Source organism: Aricia agestis, chromosome 5, assembly GCF_905147365.1.
Source record: "Aricia agestis chromosome 5, ilAriAges1.1, whole genome shotgun sequence".
NCBI classification, from domain to species: Eukaryota; Metazoa; Arthropoda; class Insecta; order Lepidoptera; family Lycaenidae; genus Aricia; species Aricia agestis.
The window spans coordinates 8,603,442-8,615,992 of record NC_056410.1 but is presented as its reverse complement, the minus strand read 5'-3'; positions in this window follow the sequence as shown (position 1 = coordinate 8,615,992).

Genomic DNA, 12,551 nt, shown 5'->3' with positions numbered 1-12,551 from the left:
TCGCTCCGCGTATACGGGGGGAGCACCTGTTGCTATGGAGGAGGGGAAGAGGAGAGATGATAACGACGACTATGGCACGAATACGGATATTGATAGGCATATTGTTACGGCTGCAATGTTGACAGCGAGTGAAGGCGAAGGATCGCAAACAGCGACGCCTACGCCCGGCAGCCCAATCCCTAGTAAGTTTTTCTATAGGGATGGACTAGGATATGACACGGAGAGTGGCAGTGAAACTGCATCCTCTCGAAATAAGGATACGGACAAGGAGAAGGAACGAGAAAGGTTCCTTCGTAAGAGGCCCGGTGAATGCAGTCCTGAAAAGGACGAAGAGGGTGCCCGGAAACCCATCTCCAAGCGTGGTAGGGGCCGGCCACCCACAACTGGACGCTACGTTGGCCAAGCCAAGGCCAGGAAAAGTAAACTTGACCAGGAAGATAGAACGCTACAAACCGAAGTGGAGCGCGAGATTTTGGAGGCGACAAAGAGGATCCCATCGGTGAGGTCACACTCTCGGGCATCGGAATCCTCCTCTGACGTGACTATGCTGGAAGAGCCCAAGGAGGTTACTTCAGCTAGACTGGGTGCAGTCATCACAGAGAGCCTGAGAGCCATCAGCAGCGTAGCCCAGAAAAAGAACCTCAAGGGAACGTCTGTGGCGGCTCTCAACAAGGCGACCCTTGCCATACGGGAAACCTGTGCGATTCTGCTCGAGCACTCAGCGTCGGCGGAGACAAGAGCACTGGAAGCCGATAATAAACGCCTATCCAAGGAGCTTGAAGACCTGAAAAAGGAACTAGGGGCCATCAAGCGTAGGATGGCCGAAGCTCAGCCACAAATCACTCCCGTAAACAAGGAGCTGAATGTGGAGGAGCTTGTCCAGCGAGCGGTGCGTGAGGCAGTGTCCGTAGCGAGTGCCAGAATGGACGCGCGGTTAGAGGGATTGGAGGCTCGGCTGCTGCCGGAGCCGCGCCTGCGACCCCCCCTCGCTGCAGATAAGAAAAAAGAGAAGGAGAACACAAGTGACCCAATAGCATCTACGTCGAAGGGCAAAGAGAAGACTTCGGAGCTTGAGCCGATGGTGACGACTCTGTTACCCCCACTCAATCCGGGTCCAGCACCGAAACAGAAAAAGAAGAGGATAAAAAAATCTGCTGCAGCTGTGGAGGCGGCGGCGGGTAGGCGCGATGCTGCCCCTGTCACAGCTGTGGCGAGACAACATGCGACCGAGGAGTGGTCGCAGGTTGTCAAAGGGAAAAAAGGACAGGTACAAAGAAAGAGAGAGGAAGGAAAGAAAGTACCTAAGAAGAGGAAGAAAAAGAAAAATGGAGGTCTCCGCACTCCGAAAACTGCAGCCGTGGTTCTAACGTTGCAGCCAGAGGCGGAGAAAAGAGGCATCTCGTACAAAGATGTACTAGAAAAAGCCAAACAACGGGTCGATCTCGTCAGCCTGGAGATCCCGGCTGTAAGGTTTAAGGTGGCAGTCACTGGGGCTCGATTGCTCGAGATTCCAGGGGTTGCTAACTTGCTGAAAAGCTCAAGGAGGTAATGGAGGAGGACGTTGTCCGCATCCACCGACCTCAAAAGTGCGCGGAGCTGCGCCTACAGGGTCTGGATGACTCCGCCACCCCGGCAGAAGTGGCGCGGGCCATTTCAATGCCCGGTGGTTGCGCAGTTGGCGATATTAAGGTTGGAGAGATCAGGCGAGACCGCAGAGGTCGTGGATCAGTCTGGGTTAAGTGCCCGGTTGAGGCGGCAAAGAAGGTAACAGCCCCAAACGTAAAAGTTTGCGTTGGGTGGACCATCGTGCGTGTGGTACTTCTGACCACGCGCCCCATGATATGTTACCGATGTCAGGAGGCCGGGCACACCCGGGCAATATGCAAGAGCGAGGTAGACCGCAGTGAGCTTTGCCTCCGCTGTGGTCAGTCGGGCCACATGTCTGCGGGGTGCCAAAACGCGCCTCATTGTGCACTATGTGAGGCCCATGGTAGGCCGGCGGACCACATCGTGGGAGTTAAATCCTGCGGGAAAATGGCGCCTAAGAAAAAGAGGAACGGTCCAGAGAAGGGCAAGGCACCTAAGGCAGTCGCCACAACATCCACGGCGACTACCGTTGCTGAAGCGGCACCAATGGACGCCTCATAACGGCGTCCTTTAAGTTTCTGCAGGGCAACCTTAATCATTGTGCCCGGGCGCAAGATCTCTGGTTGCATGAGATGGCGCAACGGATGATCGACGTTGCAGTGATAGCTGAGCCGTATCGTGTCCTGCCCAGGAGCGATTGGATCGGGGACGAGGATTCAACGGTGGCGTTGGTCCTGGGCCCAGGAATCATGCCTTTTTCTATTAGGAGTGTGACTAGGGGGCATGGCTTCATCGTCGCTGATTTGGGACCCCTCACCGTGGTGGGGGTTTATTTTTCCCCAAACCGGCCTCTCGTGGAGTATGAGTCCTTTCTCCTGCGACTCACCACCTACGTGAGCAGAGCTGCCAACCCAGTAATCGTTGCCGGAGACTTCAACGCGAAGTCCACGCTGTGGGGTTCCCCGGCGACGAATGCCAGAGGCAGGGCGGTTGCCGAATGGCTATTGACAGCGGGCCTAGTGGTGGCTAACAAAGGTGCGGTTAGCACTTGTGTCCGATGGCAGGGCGAGTCAATAGTTGATTTGACTTTTGTCAGCCCAGCTATTGCTCACCGCATTGTGGATTGGAGAGTTTTAGAGGAGGTCGAGACGCTCTCAGACCATCTTTATATAAGGTTTGACGTTGTCGCCTCCAGCTCAGGGTCGGACAGTCCCAGGCCGATCAGTGGCGGACCTAGATGGTCTCTGAAGAAGATGGACCGGGAGCTTCTCGACGAGGCTGCGATTGTTGCATCTTGGGTGCCTCTGCCGTCCGAGAATGTCGACGACTGTGAGGAGTGGTTAAGGAAAGCAATGCAAGGCGTCTGCGACGCCTCTATGCCACGTGTAGGGACTTTTAAGCCGCGGCGCCAGATGTATTGGTGGCGCCCTGAGCTACTCCGCATACAGCAAGAGTGTACGGCAGCCCGTCGTCGTTATAAGAGGTATCGCAGACGCCGATCAAGGGATCAGCAAGAGGAGGAGGGCTTGTACACTGCGTATCGTACGGCTTGCCTCACCCTTCGCAATGCCATACTGCAGGCGAAGGCAGACGCCTGGCAGGATTGGCTGCGGACACTCGAGGAGGATCCGTGGGGCAGACCGTACAAGTGGGTACGCCAAAAGCTGCGTCCTGCAGCCGCCCCAATCACGCAGACGATAGAGCCGGAGCTCCGAAATCGGGTCTTGTCGACCTTGTTTCCACGTGGGGCTAACTGTTCTCCCCTCATAGTTCCACGAACGGAGAACTCCGGGGCTGAAGTTGCAGAGGAGGAGGTACCACCTGTCACGTCAGCTGAGTTGGCCGTGGTGGTGCACAAAATGGGCTCGAAGAACACGGCCCCAGGCCTGGATGGCGTGCCGGGTCGTGTCTGGAGTGCAGCAATGAAGCACATGGAGCCACAGGTACTCACCGCTTTGACCAAATGTTTGGTCCAGGGTCGAGTACCGCGGCGCTGGAAAACAGGCAGACTGGTTCTTCTGCGCAAGGACGGGCGGCCAGAAGATCAGCCATCGGCCTATCGACCCATCGTGCTCTTGGACGAAGCGGGCAAGATGTTGGAGAGGGTAATTGTGGCGCGCATTAATCGCCATTTGGAGTGCACTGGGCCGAACCTTAGTCCTTCCCAGTACGGGTTCAGGAGCGGCCGGTCCACAATTGACGCAGTGGCTCGTCTGCGTGACGTGGTCGAGGAGGAGACGTCCCGGGGTGGAGTTGTGTTGGCCGTGTCCTTAGACATTTCTAATGCATTTAACTCCATGCCCTGGAGCGTCATCGAAGCCGGATTAGAGTACCACGGGGTGCCACGTCATTTACGCCGGACCATCAAAAATTACCTCTCCGAAAGGTCGGTTCAATACCCGACGCAAGACGGATGGGAGGAGCTGGAAGTCGATTGCGGTGTTCCACAGGGATCAGCCTTGGGTCCGACCCTGTGGGACATCGGATACGATTGGGTACTCCGTGTTGTACTCATACTTGGAGCCGAGTTGGTTTGTTACGCAGACGATACTTGTGTGGTTGTTCGCGCAAGAACGCATAGAGAGGCGGTGATTCGGGCGACGGCTGCTGTCGCACAGACAGTTCACCGAATTAGAGCGTTGGGCCTCACAGTTGCATTGAACAAAACCGAGGCCGTTATGTTCTATGGGCCCAGGAATGCGCCACCACTGGGTTTGGAGATTATCGTGGGCGGAACGAGGATTGCCATATCGCCGTCGATGACGTACCTGGGCCTTGTATTGGACGGGCGTTGGACTTTCGGGGAGCACTTCCGTCGGCTCTCCGAAAAGGTCACGAGATCTGCGGGGGCCTTGGCGACTCTACTCCCGAATCTCGGGGGTCCGAGCCTGGGCTGTCGGCGCTTGTACATGGGTGTTATCCGCTCAATGTCCATGTACGGAGCGCCAATATGGGCTGAAAACTTGTCACCTAAAAATGCGCTAAGCCTTGGGAGGCTTCAGCGCGTAATGGCTACAAGAGCAGTTCGCGGATACCGGACGATCTCAAGGGATGCGGCCTGCCTACTTGCTGGAAGCGTCCCTTGGGACTTACAAGCGAGAGCCCTCTCCGACGTTTACTGGCGTTGCGCAGAGGTCCGCGCCGGGGGTGGCAACCCCCTACCGGACGCTGTACGTCGGTGGAGGGAAGTGGCGAAGGAAAGGACATTGATCCTGTGGGAGGAGCGGCTTCAAGAGCCGCAGGTGAGCGTTGCCCTAATAACGGCCATACGCCCGCTCCTGAAAGAGTGGATCACCCGGACATACGGCGCACTCTCCTTCCGACTGACACAGGTGCTGACCGGGCACGGCTGTTTTGGTCGGTACCTGTGTGAGATAGTAAGGAGAGAGAATGACACTAGGTGTCATCATTGTGGCGACGAAAGGGACACGGCCGAACACACTGTGATGGTCTGTCCCTCATGGACAGGACAGCGTGCGGCCCTCGTGGCCGCAATTGGACAGGACCTCTCGCTACCAGCTATCATTCGAGCAATGCTGAGTAGCGAGACCGCGTGGACGGCAGTTGACACCTTCGCCCAGGAGGTTATAGCTGCCAAGGAGGAGGCCGAACGCAGCAGGGAAAGGGAGGCGGTCGACCCCTCGAGACGGCTAAGGCGGAGACGTGCGCGACGCCAGCACAATGATCCACCCTAGCCGGGGTACTCGTGGTGGCGGCGTGGGGACGCCGTCATCAAATTCGAGTCCCAGAGTGGGTCACGATGCACAAAACGCTCCGTGCATCGTGACACCAGAGCCCAAGCAAGCCCCAAGTGGGGCCTCTGTCGGCCTGCGGGGCGAGAAGCGCCCCCAAATGAGTGTGGTCTGACAAAGGTCGGACGGCCACTGACGGAGTTGCGGTGGGTGTGTCGTGCCCGTGGTTTCGTCTTGGGTGGCGAGAGGAGCGTCGCAGAGTTTTAGTGGGTAGGGTCGCGGCACATACCATCTTCGCCGCGACGAGCCCCACATATCCGCAGCGGGAGTCCCCATCCCCTGCGTCGAATGCGTTAATGCATAAAAAAAAAAAAAAAAAAAAAAAAAAAAAAAAAAAAAAAAAAAAAAAAAAAAAAAGACTTGTTTTGATAATAGAAATTGATTTTATTGTGGTGCACCTTTCGATATCGTTTTTTAGAAATTCCGTTGTATGATTGTCCAATTTAGAGTGCAAGTTAGTATTTTTTTAAACAATTTAAATTTTAGTTTTACAAATAATATATCCGATGTATGAACCATATTTTTGGTGTGAATTCGGTTGTAAAGGTCGTCTCGTTTTGTATGATGTTTAAGTTTTTTTTTGAAGGATATGTTCAGTTAATCAATTGTTTTTTTTGATCAGCATTAGTTTTTCTGGTATGCATTCAGTTAATTAGCGGAGTTAAGGTAGTGTGCTGAAAAATTATTCTGATGTGCATTTAATAATATACCTATTATTATTAGGAACTTACTTGCGCATTACATAACAAATAATTGTAACAATCACCGTTTGAATACTTACTGTCACACTCAGAGTGAAATATTAAATGTAATTAATTTAAACATTTGAGACAAAAGCCTCATTCCACAAGTACCTCATTCATTATCTGTCAAACTCATCATTACATTGAATGTTAACCAAAATTTAATGTCTCTGATTGCGGCAGTGACTGATGTAATGAAATGAATTTAGATATTATAATAATGCCGGATAGAGGACGGAGTATCTGTCAGATAAGTTGTGGATAGCCTATCCGGGAATTATTAGGAAGTGGTGAAACAGCCCCTTGGTATCTCAACTCGCCAACCAACTGATATGCACTTTGGCGGTTTTTAGAATAAGGAAACAAGTTTGTAAAATACTTGAATAAATACATTAAAAAATATATATTAATAAGTATTACTTACAGTTTGTGTGTATAATGCAGGTTATCTATTGAGTCTACAATTGTTTGAAGTTTATCTGAAGGAAGCTTGAGCCAGTGATTGAAAGCTAAGTATATTTTCTTTTGAAGGCTGTCCCCATTTCTTTTTACAACATGGTTGAAAGGCAACAAGATCTTCTGAAAAAAAGCAAAAACAGTTTTAAAATTGGTTCGAAATATTATACATTATAATGAAGGTCTTCACATTTTCACTTAAATAGCATTATCCGAGAGAAGTAACCACTCTTCAAACACTTTTGAGTCTGGGACAGTTTAGTCTTTATCAATCGTAGGGTTATCCAAGCAAAAAAAAAATTATCGGCCAAGTGCGAGTCGGACTCGCGCACGAAGGGTTCCGTACCAGTATAGAGCAAAAAAAAATGCCCAAGTGTTTTTCATTTTTGTATGGGAGCGCCCCTTAAATTTTCATTTGATTTTAATATTTTTATTAATTATTATTAAAGTAAACATATAGTTAGGGTCTTTGTGAAAATTTCAAGTGCCTACCTGTTGTCATTATTGATAACGAGCAAAAAAGGCAAAAAAAATCACGTTTGTTGTATGGGAGCCACACTTAAATATTAATTTTATTTTGTTTTTAGTAATCGTTGTTATAGCGGCAACAGATATACACAATCTGTAAAAATTTCGAAAGTCTAGCTATAGCAGTTCTTGAGATACAGCTTGGAGACAGACGGACGGACGGGCGGACAGACGGACAGACAACGAAGTCTTAGTAATAGGGTCCCGTTTTTACCCTTTAGGTACGAAATCCTAAAAAACGGCTTTCTCGCAACATTATAGTCCAGAGGATTTAAAAACAGTCTATGACCGGTTAATAAGTTAAAAAGAGCATGTTGAAGTTAGTTGCCACCAGGTGGCACCTGACGTGGCTAAAATATCCCTCAAAGTAATAGTTAACAATAAATTATACGTGGGAGAGCCATGCTTCGGCACGAATGGGCCGGCTCGACCGGAGAAATACCACGTTCTCACAGAAAACCGGCGTGAAACAGCGCTTGCGCTGTGTTTCGCCGAGTGAGTGAGTTTCCCGGAGGCTCAATCCTCTACCCTATTCCCTTTCCTACCCTCCCCTATTCCCTTCCCTTCCCTATTCCCTATTACCCTATTCCCTCTAAAAGGCCGGCAACGCACCTGCAGCTCTTCTGATGCTGCGAGTGTCCATGGGCGACGGAAGTTGCTTTCCATCAGGTGACCCGTTTGCTCGTTTGCCCCCTTATTTCATAAAAAAAATTATAACAAAATATCTACGAAAAATCCAATGAGACGTGTCCTGACACCCTTAATTTATTTATTTAATTAACTTACTGATGTACAGTTGGCAGCTGATAGCATTTTGCTCTTAAAGATTCACAAACAATATGAGAACAAACTTTTGATTCCATGTTATATAATATGTAGGTACTTAGTTATAATTATTATAAAGTAAAGTTTTTAATTGTTTTAATAAAATATTTATAAACCTATTATTATAAACGAGCAGTTTTTATAGTATTACTACTGCTCCAAGGTTTACAGCTTTCAGTATATGATTTATAACTAATTTTGAAATAATATTCTCTTTAGTATTTAATGTTATATACAGTATAGTAGTACCTAGGTACTACATTTGATTATCGCGCACTTATAAGGACGAAAATCTGCCTGTTACCTATTAGCTATGTCCATAATATGCGCTTTCGTCTTCAATTTTCGTCATCTTTCATTCATTCAACTTTCGTATTGGCGCATTCAATAATTGAATACGTCAACGAACGCAACGCCAACATTGTCATTTTTGTTTTTTGGATACGGTCAGAGGGCATGCGTCGCAGGCATGCCTCACGTTCGCTGTTGACTGCGCTATAACGCACGCCCTTGATGAAAAGAAAATGGCACAGTGTGGACAAAGCTATTTACAACCATAAATCGCTTTTAAAGGAATTTTGAAAGATTTGACTTTTATTTCGAAAAAGCTATACTTTAGCTTAATGCACATAATTAATGCACAACATGAGGCAGGTGTCCATGGGTGACACCAATGCACAGTCCATTTACTGGAGTCTAGTCAAACGCGCACTGTTCACCATTCATAGCCCGTAGACCGTAGCCCTTAGTCCGTAGCCCGTAGCCCGTAGCCCGTAACCCGTAGCCCGTAGCTCGTAGCCCGTAGCTCGTAGCCCGTAGCTCGTAGCCCGTAGCCCGTAGATTGTAGCCCGTAGCCAAAGAATTCTAGTTTTTACCCGTAACCTGTAGCCCATAGTTCCCGAACCGGTGGTAGGCATCATAGTTTCTACGTTCTTCCGACTTTCACAAAGTGTATTCATGATACCTATTTTGAATAAAAATTAATTTGTTTTATTTATTTTTTTATAGATAACCCAGACCACGTAGCCCGTAACCCGTAGCCCGTAGCTCGTAACCCGTCGCTTGTAGCCCGTAGCCGTTAAACTAAGCCGTTAAAGTAAGGCGACTAGTCTCTAACCAATGACATAAGAAACACTTCTTATGTCATTGTCTGTAGCCTTATTACATTACGGCTAGCCGTATTGAATAACGTATAGCGCCGAATGCATTCCGGCGGTTTTTTATTCAGCCTCATTCAATCCGGCTAAACGTCGACACGCCGCATTACAAAACGGCGCCGTTTTTTAAAACGGCTAGCCGTAATGTAAAACGGCTAATTATACAATGTGCCTGCGACATCCACACAAGCCGCCGGCTTCGGTGGCAAGGCAGTCTGAAAGCCGGCGACAAACCCGGCGGTATAAGCCGGCGGCATGTGTGGATGCGCCATTAGCGAGTCGCTCGTAGCAGGAGAGGCTCGTAGGCAAACGTAGTGCCGCGCCCGCTTATGTTTTTTTAAATTCTTTCATAATATATTTTTTTTAAATATTATGGTAACATTTTATTTATATCGGAAAAAAAACCCAGCCTACCCAGTTTTTATTATTCGTAGGTAACAGTAAAAGAAGTTGAAAGTTATGAACAATTATTATTGCAATATTATAAAACGGTTTTACTTAAAACATTAATTTTATTTTAATTTTATGTTAATTTAATATAATAACGCAGTAATAATAATTAATTTACACATCACTCAATCTTGAGTATTTAATATGACGTCAATACAGGCTATGACGCACCGAGTATTATAATTTTCCAAAAAAATTAAGTTTTGTGCCTTGCGTTTTTCGGATTTTATTTATATTTAATATAACAAATATTTAAAAAAGTGAATGTAATAATTATTTAAGTATGGTTTCATAATGATTACCAATTTGTGATGATTATGGTCATTATCATAATCATAAATTTTAATGCTAATTGCTAAGTAGGTATTGCATTATATTAGTTAAAATAATATAGTGCAATACCTACTTAGAATTTAATTCATGAAGCCTTAAGCGGCCACATCCGGCCGCGATAACAATAGATAAGCTTGTGTCTCGTTTTTCCACGATCGATGGGTTAGTAAAAAAAGATTATAGGCTGCAACGATAAATCGATCTGGCTAGGAATCATTTTTAGTTTTTTTTTTTTTTTATTAAATAAAGGGGCAAACGAACAAACGGGTCACCTGATGGTAAGCAACTACCGTCGCCCATGGACACTCGCAACATCAGAAGAGCTGCAGGTGCGTTGCCGGCCTTTTAAGAGGGAATACGCTCTTTTCTTGAAGGTTTGCAGGTCGTATAGGTCCGGAAATACTGCTGGTGACAGTTCATTCCAGAGTTTTACAGTGCGCGGCAGAAAATCACGCGAAAATACGCGAAAATGTCATTTTATTCGTGTTTTATCGAATACCAAAGCAAAGCTCGATCAAATAGCTAGTTGATTATTAAACTCGAAAAAAGAAATATTGGGCTTGCAGTATCAAAATCTTCATTTAATTAGAGTTAAGTAATTAAGGTGAGGATAAACCCCAATTTGTTATTCCGTGACTCCCGGTTTACCTAGTTCCAATAATATAATAACGAAGTGTTAAAAATATGAGATATAAAGCACAATATTTAAAATACCTTAAACCATAAACATTTTAATAAAACGTAATACTTTGGCTGTAATTAATTTACAAACTCACCTCCGATAAAAATCTATTTCATCGAAATATAAGTATTAACTAGGATAATTATACATTTTATTTGAATAAATTGTTAGTAAATCTTTATTAAAATGCCCTTAACCGAACAATTTTGTTTCTTAATGTTTATTTCCAAAGACATTTTAATAAATTAAAAAAAAAACATGAAAAACAGAGAAGATCCGCCCGATAACCTACAGTTTTATGCTAAGCTAAAATGAATCTTATTGCGATGCGTATACGCTTGGTCTTTGGTTGTGTGCAAGGTTATCGTTTTGGATTGAGATTAATCCCCGCCTTTATGTTCGTCTCTGAGTGCGGCAGTGAGTTACTAGCACGTTATTTTGAAAGAAGTCGTTGCCCTGAAGATGCTATTTCTATTTATATGAATTTCTAAAACTTTAAAATTATGCAATTCGTGTAAATAGCTATATAAACTTGTGTACCATATGCCTCTTGACGTAAATAGTTTGAATAAATTTATATAAGCTGGTAAGGGTAAGCTCACACTAAAACACGAAGCGATATTTTTGAAAATAATTGCAAGGGTTCGATTTTGCTAGGAATTTGAACTCTTGTAACGTAACATGTATATTGTATAATAACCATAGCCTTATTTATATACTGTCGTAAAGTTTATGTATAATACAACAATGTAATACACAAAATATATTTCAATCCATCTAGCTATAGGCATTTATAACGGCGAGCCGGGCATTCGCCCAGAGCGGCAAAAGATGAGGGGCGGCAAAATTGACTTAGGGCCTGTTTCACCACTTTCTGATAAAGTGCCTAATAGGCTATTCACAACTTTTTTGGCAGATTCTTCATACTTGATCTGTCAAGTTAATTTGTGGATAGCCTTATCAGGAAGTGGTGAAACAGGCCCTTAATCTTCCAACCTAGCTCACAGCTGTAATTAGCCATCCACCAGCCAAGTTTAAGAATCTTACTTTTCATCCTACTTTAGGTTGGATTTACTTATATATTCCACCTTTCCAGACAAAACTAGCTTATGACTTATATGGTTTTCTGTATGTAAAGGACGGCGAAAATTATCTTTACCCGGAGCTGCTAAATAGCTAGATTGGGCCCTGGAGATGAAGAGATCAGTGATTTGGCGTTCGTTACTGGTACATCACGACAGACACGGGGCCTAGACAAGCGGCAAGCGATTATCGTAAACGCCAACGCAACGCCACAAAATGTATGGGATTTGACATTATTATTCAAATGTCATATATGTCAAATCACATACATTTTGTTAGCGTTTACGATAATCGCTTGCCACTTGTCTACCAGAGAAGGACGAGTTGGTAGGTAATGAACGTTAGTAGATATAGTAAAAATTGGGCCAAGCTGTATTTAAGTTGAATACGGATTATACTAGTCCAACACAGAGTTTTTACGTCTGAAAAAACCTTATGCCAATGATAATACTCTCAGTCCTAAATAACTCTAAATGGAAATTTTTGAAGGCTACATGTTTGCTGACTAGTTTCCCTTAATTTAAACTAGCTGAAATTCCACAGTAACTGAAAACGAAGTATCAAGTAGGTATGAACATAAAAATGTAAACAATAATTGCATTCCAAAATACTTTTAGAATTTTATCTACGCATTTATATTCTCAAGTACATATTAGTAGGAGCAGAACACGCCACATGCCATAAGTATAATTGAATATAAGCGGACATATTGGGAAATTTGTTATCTTCTATTTTATTTTATTAGTGGAAATAGGTAAGAATAATCATTTTTTTTATTATTTTAGACACAAAAGTGTCTAAAACCTAAATAATTAAAAAAAAATTAGGTTCTAGTCTTACTTAATAACGATTCAATTAGATTTTAATGAGATGCTTACACTTCTCTTGGTGTCGCTCTTCATAATAATATTTTAAATTATTATTTATTATTTACAGAATCTGAACAGAGAAAAAC